This window comes from Calypte anna, chromosome 14 (genome assembly GCF_003957555.1).
Source record: "Calypte anna isolate BGI_N300 chromosome 14, bCalAnn1_v1.p, whole genome shotgun sequence".
NCBI classification, from domain to species: Eukaryota; Metazoa; Chordata; class Aves; order Apodiformes; family Trochilidae; genus Calypte; species Calypte anna.
The window spans coordinates 589,053-609,018 of record NC_044260.1 but is presented as its reverse complement, the minus strand read 5'-3'; the positions used below and the strand labels follow the sequence as shown (position 1 = coordinate 609,018).

Genomic DNA, 19,966 nt, shown 5'->3' with positions numbered 1-19,966 from the left:
CAGTGACGGAGCTCGGCCGCCTGACACCACCTGACACCGCCCCGCCTGACACCTCCCCGCACCGCCTGACACCGCACCGCCCCGCACCGCCTGACACCTCCCCGCACCGCCTGACACCGCCCCGCCCCACACCGCCTGACACCGCCCCGCACCGCCTGACACCGCACCGCCCCGCACCGCCTGACACCGCTCCGCACCGCCTGACACCTCCCCGAACAGCCTGATACCGCCCCGCCCCGCACCGCCTGACACCGCACCGCACCGCCTGACACCGCACCGCCCCGCACCGCCCCTCAGCCTGAGCCCCCTGAGCTTAGCGCTGGGTCTGGGCTTTTCTCCGCGCTGGGGCCCGGCCTGGGCTTTTCCTGGAGCTTGTGCCCGGGCCCTGCGCTGCCCCTGCGGCAGGGCTGGGGTTGGGTCTGCGCTGGGGCCTGGGCTGGGGATTTCTCCTAAATCTGGGTCTGAGCTAAGCCTGAGATTCAGCCCTGGGTTGGGCCATGCCCTGCACCCCTCAGTAATCCCCGGAGCCTCCGCAGCCGCTGGTGGTTGGGGCAGGGAGGGCAGAGTGTGGGGTCCCGCAAGCGAAGGGCAGGGTAAGGAGAAAGTGTCCCAGGAATCATCCTGCACTGGTTCCCACCCCCTGGGAGAACTCAGGCTCTGTGTCCCATGGCTGTGTGTATCCCTCCCTCTTTATGAGCCAACACGAGGGGGAAAACGGGGAATATTATCCTGCGTTAAATCGGTGACCACAGCAGGGTTTCACAGTCTCTCAGATCCCAGCTTCCCACCATGGTTTTTTCATTAGTTGGATTCCGTAGTTTGGACTTTACTCAGCTGAGGACAATTGTCAAGGGGGCTGAGTGAGTGTCATGGTATCTGTAACACCTTAGAGACAGGATGCTTACACAGGACCAGGCTTTCTGCCCGAGGGAGGAAGCGTGGCTGACATCAGCCTCAGCTGGAGCTGGGAGCCTGGGCTGGGAACTGGAGGAATCCAGAGGAAGAAAGACAGAAAGCTGGTGCCAGGGTTGGGAAACTGGGAGAGAGGAAGACACGGGGTCTGAGGTGCAGGTGGAAGGTGGTTCAGGATGGCACCTGGTCGAGGCAGGGAGATGGGCAGTGATGTCCTCCTGTACCAAGGGGCCTAAGAGTTTGGTTCAGCTGTGTTTCAACCCCTCTATCTGCACAAAGGATGGTGGTGCTGATACTACAGGGGAGGTTTAGGTTAGATATTAGGAAGAATTTCTTCATGGAGAGGGTGATCAGGCTATGGAATGGACTGCCCAGTGAGGTGGTAGATTCTCCGTCCCTGGAGACATTTAAAAAAAGACTGGATGTGGCACTCAGTGCCATGGTCTAGCAACTGCTCCGGTGGGTCAAGGGTTGGACTAGGTGATCTCTGAGGTCCCTTCCAACCCGGCTAATTCTATGATTCTATGATTCTATACCAGCCACAGAAAAACCTCTAAGGTTTTTTCTTCCTGGGTTGGCTTACAGAAAATGTGTAATTTAATTTTTCATTGGAAATAGGCTCCCTTACTCAGCAGTTACGGGATGAGGATAACTGGGAAGGCAGTTATTTCTTTTTTAAATCAATTTTTTTCAAAAGGCAGACAGTGCCTACTGATATATCCATGGAGAGTGCTGGTAACCATTTAAACGTGGAGTATTGACTGTTTGTTCTAAATACAGCAGATGCAATCACTCATTTTGTTCCTACTGTCAGGAATAGGTCCTGGCTTGGGCGCCAATGCCGGAATGTGCAAAGGAGCACAGGGGAGCCCAAGGTCCCATCGAGCAGATCCTGGTGGGGAGGAGGCTGATGGTATTTATGGTCCTTGACTGAGTCAAGCAGGAGGTACAAGATGGTCCTTTGAGTGGAGCTGACCCCAGAGGTTCATTTCTGTCACTTTTTATGGGCTCTTTCTAAAGTGTGGCAATGCAGGCTCCATGGGGGACACTTCCCTCTGTGCTCACCTGGTTTTAACTCTCCATTTGATGGAGGGGGATGGCTAATTGCCAGGCTGCTGGACCCCTGCCTCTGATGGGTGAGTCAAGCAGTAGTTAGAGCAGGTGACAATATACAGGTGCCATCCAGCCATACCAGAAGTGCTGTCCATCTGCATTTCTGGGTGCCATGTAGCTCCCACAGCAGCTGGAACACACAGCTTTATCTCCTTGGTGTTCCTCCCTCTCCCTGCCTCTCCCCTTCCTTGTGGGAACAGCTCCTCCAGCTCCCTCAGGTGACCCACTTCTGTCTTCTGGGGCTTGTCCTGTTTCTCCAGGGGACAGCAAAGATGTTTTGTGGTTTCAGAGGCTCCTCCAGCACTGCAGATGCTGGTGAACTGGTTGGATGAGACTGTGGTCACCCTTTGAGTGTCAGCCCATGTGAGGGGCACAGCAGAGATGCCCCTCACCTTAAAGCCATCACATACATTCATTGCTCACCCATTATCCTAAAAAGCAGCTGATCAAATAATCCCTATCCAGAGCCTCTTCTGTTACTGCCTGTTTCCTTTACAATACCAATGTTATTTTCCCCCCTGTCATTTCTATACAAATTGCACTTTGTAGAGAAACAAGATAAACCAGGTGCCTCGAGTTGCCAAAGAGTGGGTGTGAGTCCACCTGTGCCTGGTTAGGACAGGCCCCTATTGGGCATGAGCAAGACCAGGGGGCCAATAAAGGTGGGACACACACCCACAGAGCAGAGCTCACTCTTGTGTGAGGCAATGGAGAAGCTAGCAGCTTGTTGAGCCTCAGGAGCAAGAAAGGCTCTTCCCACTACAGCACTTCTTGTCTGCTTCCAAAGGTAACTTTTGAGGTATTCACCACCAGTTATTTAATTCAGCACCTGGTGACTCTTTGCCTTTCACTGCTCCCTTACAATGACTTGATGTTTTCATATAGATGGTCTGGCATTTCACCAGGCTCTGCTTCTTTGCTGGACCATCTGGAACCTGTTGTGCTGTTGCCACCAGCTCTGTTATCATTTTTTACTATGTGGCTATCACCAGGTTGAGCTTTATCTCTTCCTCTGGCTCCTGCACTGCATTGTCAGCCTGAATTTTCTATTTGAGTCCTGCTAAGCTGCCATGGTAGGATAAGTCTGTATTGCTAAGTCAGGAAGGTGTTGTCAGGGTTGTGGCCACCTGGCATGGAGTGATAGGAATGAGAAATCACAGCTCCAGCCCTTGGCTGTGGTCAGCAGCACTGGAACCTTGTCCCTTTTCATTTAGCCATGTCTGTGATCCTGTAACTGCTCAGCTCCCCGGCCAAGATCCCCCCTAATTTTGACCAGATGGGAATTTGATCTCAGGCTCTGTCCTGTCTTCAGTTCTGGTGTCATTCCGGGACCATTTCAGGGCCCTGATATCCCTGGCTTCTCAGAGCTGCTGCTGGGAATGGGAAGGGGTTAAGCTGAGCTTCATTCTTTGAAGCAGTGTTTTAGCCAGAGGGATTTTGGAGGTCTGGCTGCCCCCAGCCCTGCACCACCCTGTGCTCCCAAAGCTGCTGGTGCTCTGGGTACCCTCAGGGTTTAGGATCCAGTTGGAGTTCAGTCCATGGTTCCATACCCCAGGAGATGCCAGCCCCAAGGAGAGAGGCTCCTGTCTCACCAGGGAGTCTGGCATCAGGGGCAGAGCTCGGGACAAGAGGTGGCACAGGAGGTTTGGCCACGGTGTTTGTAGCTCTGGGCTGGGTGCTGGAGCCACAGAGCTTCAGTGCACTGAGCCTGGAGAATGGGGATGACTGAAGGGCACAGGGAGCATCCGGTGATAGAGTGATGTTCATTGATGCCACCCAACCACTGAGCAAACACAGGGGCTGTCCTGGGCTCCCTGCCACTCCCGGGGAGGCACCCGAGCCAGTGCGTAGGCAAGGGGAGCAGGGAGGGCTTCTTGCACAAGGGCAGCTACGCAGAAACATAGATCCAGGAAAACACGCAGCTGAGCAGTGGCAACCACCAGCCTGGCCCTTCTCCAGGCTCACTGCTTCCATCAGGCAGTGCTGTGCCCTTGGGGCATCCCGGGATGGTGGGTTCTGGGAGCTGCTGGTCCCCACAGGAGCCCACTGGGAAAGAGCCCTCCCCAGCCTCAGTTTCCACCCAAGGCAAAGGGGTGAAACTCACCTCACAGGAACAAGGAGCTCGGCATGTGACTTTGGGGTGTCCCTAAGGAACACCTGCCCCTGCAGAGGGACGTGCCCTTGTTAGAGCTGGGCCAGCCCAGCCCCGGATCCCTGCTGGCTCTGGCTCGGAGCGAGGTGACTCAGCTACAGCCCCACCATTACTTACAAAAAATGAGTTAGCCAGAAAACACGTGCCACCAGACTCATGAGGCAGCAGAGATTGCCCTCTCAGTGTGCAATCACAGCCTTGAAGCAATGCTGCAGGAGCCTGCACCAGGGCCCAGCTTCCAGCCCAGGCAAGGATTTGCTTCCCTCATCCCCCTGGAGACAGATCCTGCACGTCAGGAAGGTGATGGAGTGGGACAGCATCCCCCTCTGTGTGTGCATCCCCCTCTGTGTGTGCATCCCCCTCTGTGTGTGCATCCCCCTCTGTGTGTGCATCCCCCTCTGTGTGTGCATCCCCCTCTGTGTGTGCATCCCCCTCTGTGTGTGCATCCCCCTCTGTGTGTGCATCCCTTGTGCTCCTGCATCCATGGATCCTGGAGCAGCACTGCCCTGGGTGTGGGCAGGGTGCAGGTTTCACCCCTTGCTCTGTTCAGGACAGAGCTGTCCACATAATTTTTCTAGATGGGAAGCAGGGACTTGCTAATTGGGCTCCATTAGGACTCCCATGAAATCCCTGCTCCCTTTCTTGGTTTTGTTCTTTCTGCCAATGTGGGTCAGGCTTTGTTTGTGTGGCCGTGAGGTTCCCTTCAAGTGGGGCAGGAAAAGCCATTACCTGATGTTGGAGTACTTCAAAATGTTGCTCTTTGGTTACTTATCACAGGGGGAGAGGAAAGGAGCTTCGCTTGGACTTTGTTTTGGCACTGCTGAAAAGATGTCAGGTTAAGATTTTAGCCTTTTGCTGGAGTTGCAAATACCATTGGCCTGATTACAGAAAACAGACAAATTTTACATGAGCTGTGCAAGATGAATCAGGTGTCCTTGAAGAATACAGTGCCACAGCAGTGGGTTTCTGGGGCAGAGTTGCCGTGGTGGGAGACACAGCTCTCGCAAACCAAGGTTCTGGAAAGTGGAGAAGTCTCCATCCAGCTACAGTGAGAAACCAGTCAGAAATTTCATCCTTCTCCTGAGCTGGGAAAGGTGCCTTTCTGCAGGGCCACAGCCACTCTGAAAGCAGCATTAGGGTCAGCCTTCTGTCTTTCCCCTGCCCTAGGCTCCCTTTGGCAACCATAGCTGAGCCCAGGGCCTTGGGGTGCTGCTGTCCCCACACCTGGAGCAGCCTGTCCCCCCTTCTTGCTCTGTCAGCTCTCAGTTTGGGTGCTTGGAACCCACAAAGAGGCTTTTCACAGTCCCTTGTCCCTGGCCCCCAGGAGCCCTGTTTGCCAGGGGTTTAATGTTTAGCCACTAATAAACAAAGCATATCAGAGAGGTTTTGCTGAACTTTGCTGGGAATTTTTCTGGCTCTTCCAGCACAAAGAGGGCCAAGATGGGGTGGCATGTTTGCCTCAGATAAAGCTGAACATGGGCTGGGTTTTCCTAGAGCAGGTTTCCCACATCCCTCCAGCTCTTGCTTCCTTGCTCCTGGCTGCTCCTTGGCCACGGCTGTTGATCAGGTGCTCAGCCACATCCCATCCAAAAACCTTTTATCATTTATCAGGCTGGGACTGGTTTGGGGCTTTGGCTCCCAGCAGGGCTTGCTTCATTCTAGCAGCATCAAAATAAGGTTTTCAAACAATGCCAAGGGGGAAAAAACCCCTCTTAGTTCAGACTTGAGGCACGAGTGAAGTTGTCTTTTATGCGTTTCCCCCATGGGTATTTCTCAGCCAGAAGCCTGACTTTTTCCCCCAAAATAATATGCCCTAAAGCCCAGCTCAGCAGCCACTGCCCAATGTAGTGATCATTGGGTCCTCATGACTCGATCCAACCTGGAGCCAGCTTTGGCCCATTCCAACCTTCCAGATAAAGCTGAGCCCAGCCTGGCTTCTCCTGCAATGGCATCCGGCAGAGCATCCCGGGAAGCATTTGGGTCTGTAACAGCATCTTCTTAACCCAGCGTGCCTCAGTCCGTTTCATCATTACCCTGAATGCAAACAAATGGCATCAGAGAGGGGCATTTGGCTCTCAGAGAAGCATTTGCCTGTCCTTGCTCTTGGTCCTGCACAAACCCAGCACTGTGGGTGCTCCTGCTGCCTTTTGCTCTTCCTCCATGGCAATGGCAGCTCCTGGTGAGGCCACATCTCTCCTGCCTGGGGATTACAGTGGGAGCTGGCTGCTGGCTGGCCCGTTCCAGCAACTCTCAGCAACAGCAGAGATAATTGCCATAAGTCTAATTGCTCCTGCTGGATAACGAGCATTCTGCATCATCATCCGCAGCAGCTGAGAGCATCATCTGAGCTGCTATTTCAGGGGTGGAAAGCAGATCCTCCAGGACAGAAGAGGCTGGTCCAGGCTGGATCTGGCCACTCGGATCTCTGAGGTCCCTCTTTGCCTCCTGTTACTAAGTCTTGTAATGTTTTAAACTAACAATTGCAGGAGGGAGCTGGCAGATGAGCAGACAGAAACCTTCTCCCTTTATAAACGAAGCTGGGAAGGAGCCACCTTTGCAGTGCAGAGTTGCTGCTCGGTGTAACAAGCTGTGTGTGTTCTCTAACACCCCACAATGCTCTCAGGCCAGTTGGTGCCCCTCATTTGGGGCGATGCCATTGCAGACAGGAGGGCTTGCTGCAGCCCCCCCCAGGTGTCACCCTCCTTCCCCCTGAGTGGGGGTGGATGAACAAACCATGCAGCAGAAACCCTGACTGGGCATTGGTTTCTTCTCCACAAACAAACACTCTGCAAGACCTGGGGACTTGACACCTCTTGGGGCTGCTCTGATGCAGGAGGCTCACTTGGCAGCAGGAGTGAGTGTTTGAGCAAGCTGAGAGCACAGAGCTTTGCTCCTCACACCCTGACAGTGTGCAGCATGGCTGCTGGGAGCTGCTGGGTGCCCCAGGGTGGGCTGAGCTGCAGGATCCCTGCTCCACTCATGCTTACAAATGTGGGGTTTTGGGGCTGTGTCAGTGGAGGCTGTCCAGCCTGTTTGTCCCATCCCATCCAACTCCCAGCCCAGCCTTGGGCTCCACACCTCACTTGTGTTTTCATGATTCTCCACAAACCAGGAGGCTGCAGCCCACGGTCAAGTTCAAAGTCTGTTCCCAGAGCAGCATGCCTCAAATTAACCCTCTGGGCTCCTCAAGCTTGCAGAAACTTTCAAACACTGTTTTTCCTTCCCCTGCTCTGGAGGTTTGCATGGTCCAAGCAACATGGAGGCAATGCTGGATGTTGGGGTCCACGTTCTGCTGCCTATGCCCTGTGGCTGCTGCCAAGCTGCCTGTGCCAATCCCTGCCTTGGCTCTTGGAAGGGGTTTAGGGACAGCAACCTGGCATGAAGACTTGGGGCAAAAGGGTTTTCCAGCCTTATTATCTCTTGTGTCGTTAATGCCACAGATGAGCTTCTGGAAATGCATTTGCAATGGATGTTGCTGGGCATGCCTTGGGAAAGGGTGATTCGGAGCTTGAGATAAGTCCTATGAGCTGGGTGGGAAATGAGAGAGAGGGAAAAAATGTCTCAGGGCAAGAGAGGGAAGAGATAAGTGGGACATCTGTGCTGGGAGCATGAAGCCATCAGCCTCCCTGGTGCCGTGGGATGGCCAGATCCAGGTCAAGACAGCCTTGGATGGAGCTGGCCATGAGGCAGTGCCTGCCTGCTGGCAGAGCTTGGGGACAGCCCTCTGCCAAAACCCACCCCAGCATTACTGCCTGGGGACCTGCTGCAGCTCCCAGGGAAGGGGAGATGGGGATGGATCCCCCCGATTCTGTGTATCCCACACACTGTTCCCTGCCCCACAGGCTGCTGGGGTTGCCATCCCATGGCACAGGGTTTGGTGCCATGACACAGGTGACATTTGGGGGAGGAAGATGCCAATTTAGCAGCATGAGCTTGTTGTGATGTTACACCTGTGGGACCTGCAACCCCTCTGCCTTTCTGACCAGCTGGAGCTTTTGGGGCTGGGGTTAGTTTTGTACTGAAACAGCCTCTGCCCAGAGGGGGTGTCTGGGGGGCCAGGAGGGAAGGCCCCATCCCTGTGATCCAGCTGGGCCCTCCTGGCAGGTTTGTGCATATTGCTTCCTAATTGCAGTTCTTCATGTTCTCTGGGAGCAAAAGGCATAATTAGCCAGTGGATGGGAAATGTGGGGAGCTGGGAGCAGCTTCCAGAGCTGGAGGGGAGTGGGAGGCTGCTGGAGGGCTGGGCAAGTCCCCCTCACCAAACCATTGGCATTTCTCCTGCCACCATCCCTCTCCTTGTCTCTTGGTGTGTGGCATCCACTCGGGCACCCTGGCAGGGAAACCAGGGGCTGGCAAGAGCTCCTCACCCTCATCCCACCACTGCCACACCCCTGCAAGCACACAAACACACTTCTCTTTTGCCAGCTTCGTATTTGCAGCCGCTGTATATACAGTATAATCCACCCACAGGGTATCCAGGCTGTACTTGGCCAGGAAGGACAGAACATCCTTGTGATTTGAAAGGTCAAAGCGAATGTCAATACACTGTTGGCTTGAGTCGGGGAGAATGCCAAAGCTGCCTTGGGGACACCAGGTCCTCGGAGGGAGAGGGACAGCTGTCAGGCACAGGGTCCCCCAAAGTGCTCTGCTTGCTGTCTGGAAAGGCAGGGCAAGTGTCCATAGTAACAATAATAATAATAATAATAATAATAATAATATCTTGGTGTGCAAACAGCTTTGCCTACTCAGCCCAGAGGTCCCTGTGCCCCTTCTCCACTCCTGAAGACTGAGGGGGTGAACAGGTCGTGATGTCTCCCCACAGCATCCACCCAGCCTCCAGTTTCTGGCTCTGAAGCCCAGCTCTGCCTCTTCCGATGCAGAATTTTCTCCCTAGAGCTCAGCCAACTCCCAGCTGGTCCTGGTCCATGGACAAAACACAGCTGTTTGCTCTGGGATCCAGAGGGCAGTGAATCCTGCAGAGCAGGAGCAGCCACCCAGGGCTCAAGGCTGGAGCAGAACCAGCATCTGTCCCATCGGACCTTCTCCTCTTCCCCAGTGGTGAGCTTCAAGCTGGGCTGGAGGAAACTTGGCTTGAATGAAAGGCTGGGGTTGATTTCCAAGGGACAGAGGAGCTTGCGTGTCCCTTGAGCTCCCAGCACTCTGCATAATGATTTTTTCTGCTAATAATCTCTGCTGAGCAGGCAGCAGCACACGCAGACACGGAGCACGGGGACGAGGGGGATAGTTCAGAGCCTGGCATGGCCACAGCAGGGTCACTGCTGTCCCTGCCATGGGGACTCTTTGCATCATTCCCTCACCCATCCCTCTAATGATGGTCCTGTCTAATGAGAGTGAGACTTCTTGGAGCAGGTTTGGAGGTGTGTTAGGAAATCCTTTCACAGTGGCAGGGGAGATCCAGGGAGCTGATGGGGTTTTGGGGCCATGCTGGGCAAAGGGGGTCAAACACCACATTCCCCTGTGTATCCCTTCCCTCCAGCACACCTGGGCCGTGTGGGGAGCAGGAATGAGAGCAAGATTCTCCAAAGCTGGGTTGTTGGGGAAACTTCTGGCTCTCTCCAGCCCAGCACTGGTGGCAGGGAGCTGGGTGGCTGGGCTGGAGCAGCAGCACGCGTTGGTCCCCGCATGTGTCGAGGAGCTGGCAGGAGCTGGCAGTGCTGCCCAGCCTGGCAGGGCTCTTGCAGCCCTGACCTTTCCAGCTTTGAAAGCAGGACGAGAACAAGACGCACTTTTGTTTTCACTTTGGGAGCTGGAACGGGACCTTCGGGCTGTTCCTGGGAAGTTACAGCATCCCAGAGGATTGGGGGGGGGCCATATGAACACAGCTCTGACACCCTGGGGCTCTGTTCCTATTTTGTCCTTCAGTGGCAGATCCCAAAGCTCTCCCTGACCTCTCCTGATGCCAGGCAGGCTGGGAGTGCTCCCCCAGGGCCACCAGGGAAGGGACAGCCTTCAGCTGCAAACCCCACGGGCTCTCATCACAGCTGGGTGAGCCCCGGGGAGGTCAGGGAGTTTGTGTTTGATGCAAAACGTGACTGTTGCCCTCAGTGGCACAGAGCACTCAACTAGAAAACCAAAGTATGAGGAATGCGGGTGCCCCTACCTTGTCTTACCCCTAAAACTCAACCTGTGGCCACCAAGCAGCCCCTGGCTGGTGACCTCAGCCCGTGCTGTGAGTGCTTAGCCAGGGACAGAGGAGCAGGGAGCAGCTGTGGCTTGCAGCAGGATCTATTGTAAGGGAAAAAATGGGGTTGAGCCCCACATCCAGCCATGAACAGAGTCAGCTGGTCCTTACCAGGGGACATGGAGACTTCTAAGTCACAGAAATCAGGAACATGATAATCCTGCCCCAGCAAAATCTGGGGAGCATCTCCTTGCACTGGGCTGGCACCAGTTTGCTTCTTGATTTATCGGCCACAAGGTGAGCAGGCAGCTGATGATATTTTTTTCCTCTGGTGTGGAAAGGGCTATTCCTAGAAGAGAAAATCCAATGACCACATCCCCCCCATAGCCAGAGAGGACCTGGCACCTCACTGTCACACCCACCACCTGCCCTGGAGCAGCTCCAAGGACAAAAAAACCTCAGCAGCTCCCTGATTCCTGTCCCAGCTCCTTATCAATGTCCCACACCCATAAATGGAGAAATAACCTGCTGGGTTCCTTCCTGTATACGTGGTTGTGGAGTTGGTGATGAGAAGTGACACAGGCCCTGCCAGGTCACTTGCCTGGGGCAGTCACTGCCAGCACAGAGCCTCCTCTAGCACTTCCAGCACATCCCTGGGATGTGTCCAGGGATTCCCTGGGAGCCACTTGTGCTCTCCCACCAGGGTCTCCTGCCCCTCTTGTGTGCCAAGATCCCATTTAATCACTTTGGGTGTCAAACTCACAGCACCCTTCACAGCCTCAGGCTTCTTGTGACAGCAATCACAGCAGGAAAACATGGGGTTTTTCCAAGAAAATAATGATTTCCAGGTAATCTCAGCACTGGGAGGGGATAACCTGGATAACCTTAGGAGTTATCCAGGAAAAAACGAAGCCTGTGTCACAGAAAGCTGATGTGAGGCTTTTTGAGTGTCCTCAGGGATTTGGTCCAAAATCTCCCCAAATCTCCCCAGATTCTTCTGCTGTCAGAGCTCAGCCAGGGCTGGGTAAGGATGGGTTCCCATGGGTTTAGAGCCACTATAGGGCTGAAAGCAGGAGGGTTTGTAAAGCAAAGGGCTGGAAAAGGTGCTGGGGAAGGAGCAGGGACCCTCTGGGGCAGCTCTGGCCCTGTCTCCTTTGGCCACAGCCCCTCAGCAGCACAGTGACCCCCAGAATCCCTTCAAACCCCCCAACACTGCGTGTTCCTGCCCCACGTGTTCCCTGAGTTTTCCTTTTCCCTCGTGCTGGCACGAGGGTTCACCCAGGGTCAGGGACTGGATCCAGCTGGAAGCATCTGCCCTGCCAAAGGCTTTGTGCCCCCCAGTCCTTGCACTGCTCCAGCAGGATGGGTGCTGTCCCAAGGTGCTGTGCTGCCAACACCTCCTGTCTCTGGGCTCTTGTTTGTGCTGGTGGGTAATGCTGTCCTCTTGAAAAACATGATCTTTGTGTTTTGCTGTCTCAGGGCTGAACCATTGCCCTCCCCGGGGATGGGTCCCTGGAGGCTGGTAGGGATTTATAGCTTGCCATGATTTATGCCAGAGGTGGAGCTGGCGCAGAAGGGAGCCAGCAGCAGGACTGTCCTGGTGTGACCATCAGGGGCAAAGCCCTGGGGACAGCAGACAAGCATCCTCTAAGGACAGAGGTAGCATCCACAGGATGGTGCACATGTTCAGTCACCTCTCCCCCTCCTGGGAAAAAACCCACAGAGTTGTTAAGGTGGGAGATTTCAAAAATGGAAATTTTTTTTTTTGCCTCTCTTTCAGGGTTTTGCTCTTCTGTCCCTGTCCAGGAGGGGCAAGGTGGGAGCTGGCAATGCCAGGAGTGATACCAGGTGACCTGAAGTCAACGTTAAGTGAGAGGAGTGGTGGCTGAAGTGGTGCTGATTGCAGGAAAATCATCTGAGCAACAAAGCAAAGCAAAAGGGCTGTGGAAATAAGGGGCTACTGAGTAACCATGGCCTGGGGACCTTGCCTGGCACCTCTTCTCCCTCCTCTGCAGAGGCTGCGAGGGGGAGCGGGGAGGGAAGAGGGCAAAGAAGCCCAAGAGCCGACCCCAAACCCCAACCACTGCCCCTCAGCCTTGGCTACTGCTGCCCCTTCCCTCCCAGCCCCTCCTGATCAGCCCAGGGCTCAGGGGACAGACCCCCAGCACCCGTCTGGGCTGCACGTGGGGAGCATTGGAGCCCAGACGATTCACCAGAAGCATCTTGTCTTCTGCAGGGTGTTGAAATCCAACCCTGGGTGCCCCCGGGTGTCTCAGCTTCCCCTCCTCTCCTGGGTGAGAGGTCTGCAGTTGCTCAGCTCTGTTTACTGACCATGGATTTTTCCCCCCTCCAGCTGTTTCTCTATTTTCCCTGCAAAGTGATGCAGAACCACCTTGGGCAAGAGCAGGTGAAAGCCCAGCACTGATGCCTGTGCCAGTTCAGACCAGCATGGAGCTGGGCATCCTGCCAGGGGTGGGAAAGGGATGTGAGGGGACATGGGGACGTCCCTGCAGCAGGATCTGAGCACAGGTTTGGGGCTGCCATGAGCTGGGGGACACCTGAGGTGTTGGGGCATGTGCAGTCACCCCCAAACCAGTGCTGGCTGGGGGACAGCTTGGGGACCATCATCCTCCAGGGCATCTCATGAGGGTCCTGGAATCATCAGGACAGGGCTGTCCCCCTTCTAAACTAGGGTGAAGGTGTCCCCCTGCCTCCTGCATCACCAGTATCCCTCCTGGGACAGATGGGGACAGTGGCTGGCTGTCCAGACAGAGGCTTTGGTGATGAAATGCCTCTCGAGCAGCTCTGTGCCTGTGTGGCCAGACACACAACCAGCCTGCACCAAGGTTTTGCTCTTCCTGCTTGTTTTTTAACAACCAGTGAGTTTTTGCAGGAGAAAAAAGATGATTTAGCCTTCATTTATCTCTGCTGCTAAAAGCTGGGCATCTTTCCTCATGGACTCAAGCCTGAACATGTCCAGGGAGGTGGTGCCCATCCCCTGTTCCCCTGTGCACTCCTTGCTCCCAGCTGCAAACTGCTTCCAACAAACTTCCCACTCACTGGAACCTTTCAGGGACTTGGGCAGACCCCAGACCAGCCCTGTTTTGGGTCCTCCTTAGGTCTCCACCTGTCCCTGGTGCCCAGCCTGCCCTAGAGAGAAGGAAAGCAAAGAGTTCCAGCATCTGAGACCTCAATGCTGAGAAACACCCCGGTGAACCCTCACGGTTGTACTCCCAGGAGTATTACCCAATCACTGCTGTTGGTAACAACCTTTTACAGCTCTACCTGGGCTCTCCAGGAGAGGTGAATGGGTTCAGCCTCCCACAGCCTGAAGAAGAGGGCAAGGAGGCACGAAGAGGTAAAAATGAGTTTTTGGGGAGAGCCAGGGCCAGGTGGTACCAAGCTCTTTTGCCTTCCCAGTGGGTATTGAGGCAGGCATCACGCCCTGGGAGAGCCCATTTACCTGCCACTCACCCCCTGCCAAGATTTTCCAGCTCTGGTGCTCATTTTCACCCCAATTGCACACAGGGGTACAAGTCTAGAGGCTGTTTCTGTGCACGGCAGGAGAATTGCTGATGGAGAGAACAGGCAGCTCCTGCTGAGAAAAACGCTGCAGCGGGAGCCCAGCCCTTTACTAGACATCAGAGCAGCCACCAAGTGGCAAAACTTCAGGGGAAATTTTGGCTTTTCTTGGGCTGGCTGCTTGCGGCGTGGCTGGGTTTGTTTTGTTCTGGGCTTGAAATACTGGTCTGGCAAAAAGAATGCTTTGTAAGTGTTGAATTAAAAGCCTGATGCAAAAGCTGCAGGGTGCTGGGGCTGGAAAACGTGAGCGGTTTGCAGTCGGCCCCGGCGAGGCTCAGGCTGTTTGGAGAACGTGGGGTTCCTGTGATTAGCCTGCTCATGTGACTCAATATATAACCACCAGTTACACAGTAGATTTAATCTTGGGTCAGAAGTCATGGATAATTCAAACCATGCAGAAAATGTCCATCGCATGCCTGCCGGAGCTGTTTGGGGTTTTCTTCTGCTACGCTTTGTTCGGCCCAAACAACCTCTGCAAAACACGGGGTGGTGTTACCTGTCCTGGCTTCTGCCCTGGCTGGAGGGAGTTCTGCTCTTCCTGCATCCCACATCCCACTTTCTGAGCCTCGTTTCATCTCTGGGACTTGCTATGGTCAAAAAATCCCAGAGGCTGATGCTCTAAACCTCCTATCTGAAGCACAGCATCCTTCCTCAGTCCGGGTATTTTGCAGGTGCCTGCAGAGGGGGTGCCCCTCATCACCCCAAACTGGCAGGGCTCTGGATACTTCCCCTTGCCCCTCTGGTAGGTTTGGTACCCAGCTCAGCATCTTCTCTATTTCCATCACTCCCTCTTGAGAGCTGCCTCAGATTCTTCTCTCAGGCAGTTTCTTTCCTGACTGAGTCATCAAAACCACTCTGGTATCAGGAAGATGCCATGGGGATGCTGAGGACTGTCCTGCCTGGTTATGGTAATTGAGCAAAGGATTTCAAAGCAGTGCCTTGGAAATACTGATCAGGGGAAAGAGCTTTTGCTCTGAAGTTTGAGCACAGGCAGTGGGGAGCACTGACTGCTCCTTGCCCCCACCAGCAGATTGTTGCCCCCTCGCTGCCTTCTGGAGGCAGCAGCCACGGTTTCTTGTGAGCTGCTTCTCTGACAAAGGCTTCACTGGAGGGAGAAGCCAGGCTGCAGTTTGGCAGAATCCTGTATTGCAAGGGTGGGTATCCATAGGGGCTGCGTTGTTCCATCTGCTGGTGGCAGCAGACGTCACTGCCCCCTTGTTGCATGGGGACAATGGCCTGTCATGGGCCATGGCTGAGCTCATCCATCACTGCACCTCCTCTGTGCCTCCCTCTCCTCACAGGTCATTAGGAAGGATGAGTGATCCCTCCCTTCTCTTGCAGCTCAGAGACAGAGAGGAGGATGCAAATGGTCCCTGTGAGCACAGCAAAGCTTTTCCCTGCAGGAACACGGAGCAGCCTCATGTCTGCTTTGCAGTCAGGAGAGGCAGCAGGACAGCAAACTCATGCCCACGGGTGGGTGTGACAATGCTAAGCCCCATCTCCAGGCAGCCCCTCCTGCCCTGCTCCAGCCCCAGGGTGACAGCACAGCTGGAGAGTTTGGCAGAAAAACTGAGGATCTGAGCCTGGGCTACAGCCAGACAGAACCTGAGAGGGCTGATTCCTCTTCCCAGCCTTGGTACATCTGTACAGGGAAGAGGAAAAGCCCTTTGGGACAAGGAAGAGAAAGCACTGGAACAGGCATAAATAGCTTAGTAATAATACTAATGATAGCACTTAGCACGTAGGCAGCAGTTTGCAGAGCAGAGCGCTTTGCAAACATTAATTAGTGCTGGTAGACAGTTCAGTGATATGGTTCCCATTTTGCCAACTACAAAGAGCAGAGAACCAACCATCTGTTTAAATCCCTTTTAATTTAATCTTGGGGCATTCATAGGAAAATCCTGAGCCTATTTCAGCATCAGATGAAACCTCCCGAGCACCCTTGGACCCTTCAGACCCTTTCGGGGGGGCAGCAGGCACCAAGCATCTTGGGAGAGGGATGTTTTGAAAGGTGTTGGTGGTACAGAGGGGGAAAACAGGGTGGCTGTTTCCCCTGTCAATAAATACACACGGTGTGGCCAGGGCACTGGTGGTTTCCCTGCAGACCGGTTGTGTTCCTGGAGCCTTTGGGGTTTTCCAGCTGGGGATGGAGGGCTTGATGGGCTCCTCTCCTCCTGTTGCTGGTCTCTGCTTGACCTCTGGCAGTTTTTATGACCTCTCGGGACACCCAGTTCACCAGCAAAAATCCCAGCAGCTGCCACGAACAAATGGAAGAGTTGGTTAAAGCTGTACCCGGGGCTCAGCCCTGTGGGGTGGCTGTGCTGGCCTTGGGGACATGTGTGGCTGACACTGCAGGCACCAGACACTGCAGCTGAGGATGCCTGGTACTGGGATAAGCTAAAACTGCTTCAGTTAGGGTATTCAGGGCTTTTTTTTTTTTTCTTTAAACATACCTGCTTTGTATTGCACAGCAAGAAACACCCCTGCAACACGCTCTGCAAGGAGGGTTTGCTAAGGCTGGGGGCTCAGACAAAGGGCTGGAAACAAGTTGAATATCACCACTAGCCAGAAAGAGGAGCAGCACCCCCAAAAGTTCTGCAGGAAATGCAGATATTGCCAAGGGCAGAGCCAGGAGGGTGAGTGGCTGCAGGCAGCAGCCAGCCAGGGCTGGCACAGCCAGGTTGGAAGCAAAGCTGCTCTCACACCTTGAGCCCTGCCTGGTGTTTTCCTGCAGCTTTTCCTCTCCCCATGAATAATTTGCAGGCAGGGAAAGGAGTGGATTGAAAACACGGGGGAGAGGAAAGGCCAACCCTCCTGCAAGGAGATTCCCCTTCCACTTCAGCAACAGAAAACATGTTTCCCTGCTCTTTAAGCTCCTATTGAAACCCCCAGCCCTTTCCCAAACGTTGCGTTCTCAATTTCTGACTGCATCTGAACTCATCAACCCTACAGATGGAAAACCAGGCTTGGCTACAGCACTGGCTAGTTTCCTCAGGCTGATTTATAAGGATTAGTGGTTTTTAAAAATTATTATCAGGTATGGATTTTAAAGCCTGGAACGATGGAATTTTTCTTCCTCAGGTAGACGGCTTCTAACACAGAGCATAGAGGAAAGGGTCAAGCAGAGCTTACAATGAATTTTATTTCCTCTCCACACAAAAGTGCTCCCAAATAACTTTGTCCCTGACTGAGCACACCGAGCAGCTCGCTGAAATCCCTTGCTGAGCTGAGCTGGACTTCCAGCTACATTGCAATTATGCAGCTGCTTAAGTGCTTGGCTAAATCAGAGCCTCCCACCCACTCCTCATCTCCAGGGCATTTCCGAATTATCCCCCAGCCTGGCCACATTTTGGGGCTGGGAGGGTGCAAACAACCCAGATTAGTCTGATTTCAGCAAGATCCTCCAGGCTCAGGCTCAAGTTGGCCCCGCACAGCTCCAGCTCTTGCTGGGTTTTGCCTTGTGGATGCCTTCCCCAGGCACCTCCCAGGTCCCCTCTCCACACCAGGTTGCCTCGTTAAGTGTCTGCTTTTAATTTCTCTCAGTCAAGAGCTGGGCCCAAGCAATTACATAATAACGAGCTATTCATCCAGAGGGAGAGCACGGATCTAGGTTAATTGGTCTGACAATTGAACCCAATCCTTTCTGGTTTTGCCCAGTTTTCCTTGTTTTTTTTCTCTCCTTCTGCAGGGTATCCGCAAAGCTCCCAGCCTCGTTAATTAAGAAGGTGATTTCACCCCGAGGGCTGTGTTGTTCTCCTCTCCTTCCTTCAAAAGCAAGACTAGAATAAAAGCAGCAAGAATTAGCTCGTTTGGGATGAAGCAACCACCTCTGAGCAGGACTAAGCTGGTTGGGTCTGACTGGGGTCAGATGGCATTGAGCTGCTGCCTTTCTCCTGGGGCTTGGGGACACAATGCTGCCCGGTGAAAGCAGGTGCTGGACCAGAAATGCTGCTCCTGGCATGTTCAAGGTATTCGATAGACACATTGCAAAGCTGGAGCTGGGAAGCACAGAGAAACTGCAGAGTCCCAAGGGCTGGTTGGGTGCTGGGTCATGGCTGGGGCTGCAAAGCTGCAAATTTGAGGGGGAGAAATGAAAAAGGATTTATGGCTGCTTGGGAATATACAGCCCTAAAGGTTTGGGTGCTTCTGAAACCCTTTTAACCAACAAGCACTGCTGCAAACCCCCAGGCACAGGGTCTGATGACAGAGGGATGCTGCAGCCTGGCATTGTGCCCCACGCCAGGCGGAGCAGAAATGAAGCTTTGCCCTTTTTTTCTGGGCCCTTTGTGGTCTCTATATATGAGCATCCAAAAGCAGGGACCCCAGACCTTAACCCATGCTGACCAGGGTGTGATGTTCTCCCAGGTTTCCTATCACCCAGAAGTGTGGGCAGTCCCAGCCTCACTGTATGTGAAGGCAATGTAATGTATTTCATTCCTCTGTTTTCATAATCTGAAAAGTCCTGGGTAACCCAGCGATCAGTTTTGGACCAAGGAGATGCTGGAGTGGCAAGCTGATAGTCAAATGTGTTTTCTTGCAGGCTGGCATGTTTTGCAGAGGAAGAACCTGTCTGGTATGAGCTGGTCCCTATCCTGGTGGAACCCCCAGTTCACAAGGTGAGGATCCCCCTCACCTCCCCATTGCTGGGCAGAAGGCAGATTCCAGCATCCACAGCTGCCCCTGCTGCATCTCTCAGCAGCTTTGGGAGTTTTCCTGAGTCTGCTGGCACTTTGAGGCCATTCCTGGGAGCTGCTGGGTGACTGCCCACCACTAGCAGACAATCAGGTGCTTCCCAACTGGGGTTTCCACGGGGTTGGCATGATGGAAATGCACCATGGGCACCAAGCAGAGTTCCTGTGGGGCTTGGGGACAGCCAGCTATGTTTCCACAGCCCCTCAAGTGCTCTCATCTGATGCCCCACCAACAGCCTTTCAGTTGCTGCTGTTAATCTCCCTTTTCTGGATCTTGAGAGACAAACTGTGGTTCCAGCCCTGCTGCCTGGGGATGCTGAACACTGACTCTGGGACGTGGAGGACTGGGTTGAGCTTGACCCAGGTGCAGCCAAGGCAAGTTTCCCCCCAAAATCTGGCAAGTTCAAGTGGTATATATTGAGGGTGGGTCAGTTCTGGGAGAGGAACAGCACCATGTTCCCATGGCACCCTCTCCATCCTGGGAGCATCACCAACATCCAGCAGCCAAGGAGAGACAGGCAGGTGAGGGAGGTGGGGATGAGCTCAGACCCATCGAGGTGTCCATGGAAGTGGGGTGTGCAAGCTCAGCACCACAGGTGTCTGCCCAAAGAGGGTTCTGAGACCAGTGGCCTCTTCTATGGTGTATATTTATGGAGCTGGAGTCCTTGTGTCTGGGTCAGTGGCTACAGGACACCAGGGCTGTAGGAGGTTGTGGTCAGACCCTTCCCCTGGCTCCAGGACCATGAGCTTGGAACCTCCAGGAAAGAGTTGCAGGAGGGGCATTGGAGGTTTGGGGTTTGGTGGGAAGAGCAGGCAAGGCAGCCTCATGCTGGGGGTTGCCAGTCCCAGTGGTGCAGCAGCAGCAGCATCTGTGAGCCCTGGCCCAGTAGCACCCATGGGCCTGGCCCCAAGGAGGGAGGCAGGGAGAGGGTGGCACACTCACGTCTAAACACAACATGTTCCTTAAGCATGTTTGTTGTTAACAGTCACAAACATTTTGTGGGATCTCTGCCAGGAGGATGGGCTTAATGTGTGTGGAGGACACGAGAAAGCTCATTCAGCCCATCACCGTGGGCTCTGATCTGGCCACCCCAGCACTGCTGGGGCAAGGGAAGCTTTATTGCTCTCAGGGGGCTGCATTACGGATGTCCTTGGGTAGAAACAGAGAAGCAAAGCCAGGAGAGAAACCATTTTATGGTGCTGGGGCAGAAGGGAAGGGCGAGAGGAAAGCACCAGAACTGGCCCAGTTCTGCCCCCTTTCTGCCTCCTGTAACTGCCTCCAACTTCAGGGTGAGTGGGAACAAAAACCACAGTAATGGCACAGGTCCTTGGGGGATTTGGGGTTTGCAGGGACAGGAGGAAATGTCCCAGCCG

At 54.2% G+C, this 19,966-nt stretch overlaps 1 long non-coding RNA gene across 2 annotated transcripts; it reads left to right on the top strand.

The window, feature by feature from the left end:
* The first annotated feature begins 180 nt into the window (after positions 1-180).
* On the top strand, positions 181-19,207 carry LOC115599161. Of its 2 annotated transcripts, XR_003988178.1 has the most exons (4): positions 181-593; positions 17,590-17,869; positions 18,442-18,517; positions 18,829-19,207. It is a non-coding gene; the product is annotated as an uncharacterized LOC115599161 (long non-coding RNA). The 2 variants fall into 2 exon arrangements; XR_003988177.1 differs by having other exon boundaries at positions 18,442-19,207.
* Positions 19,208-19,966: the final 759 nt, after the last annotated feature.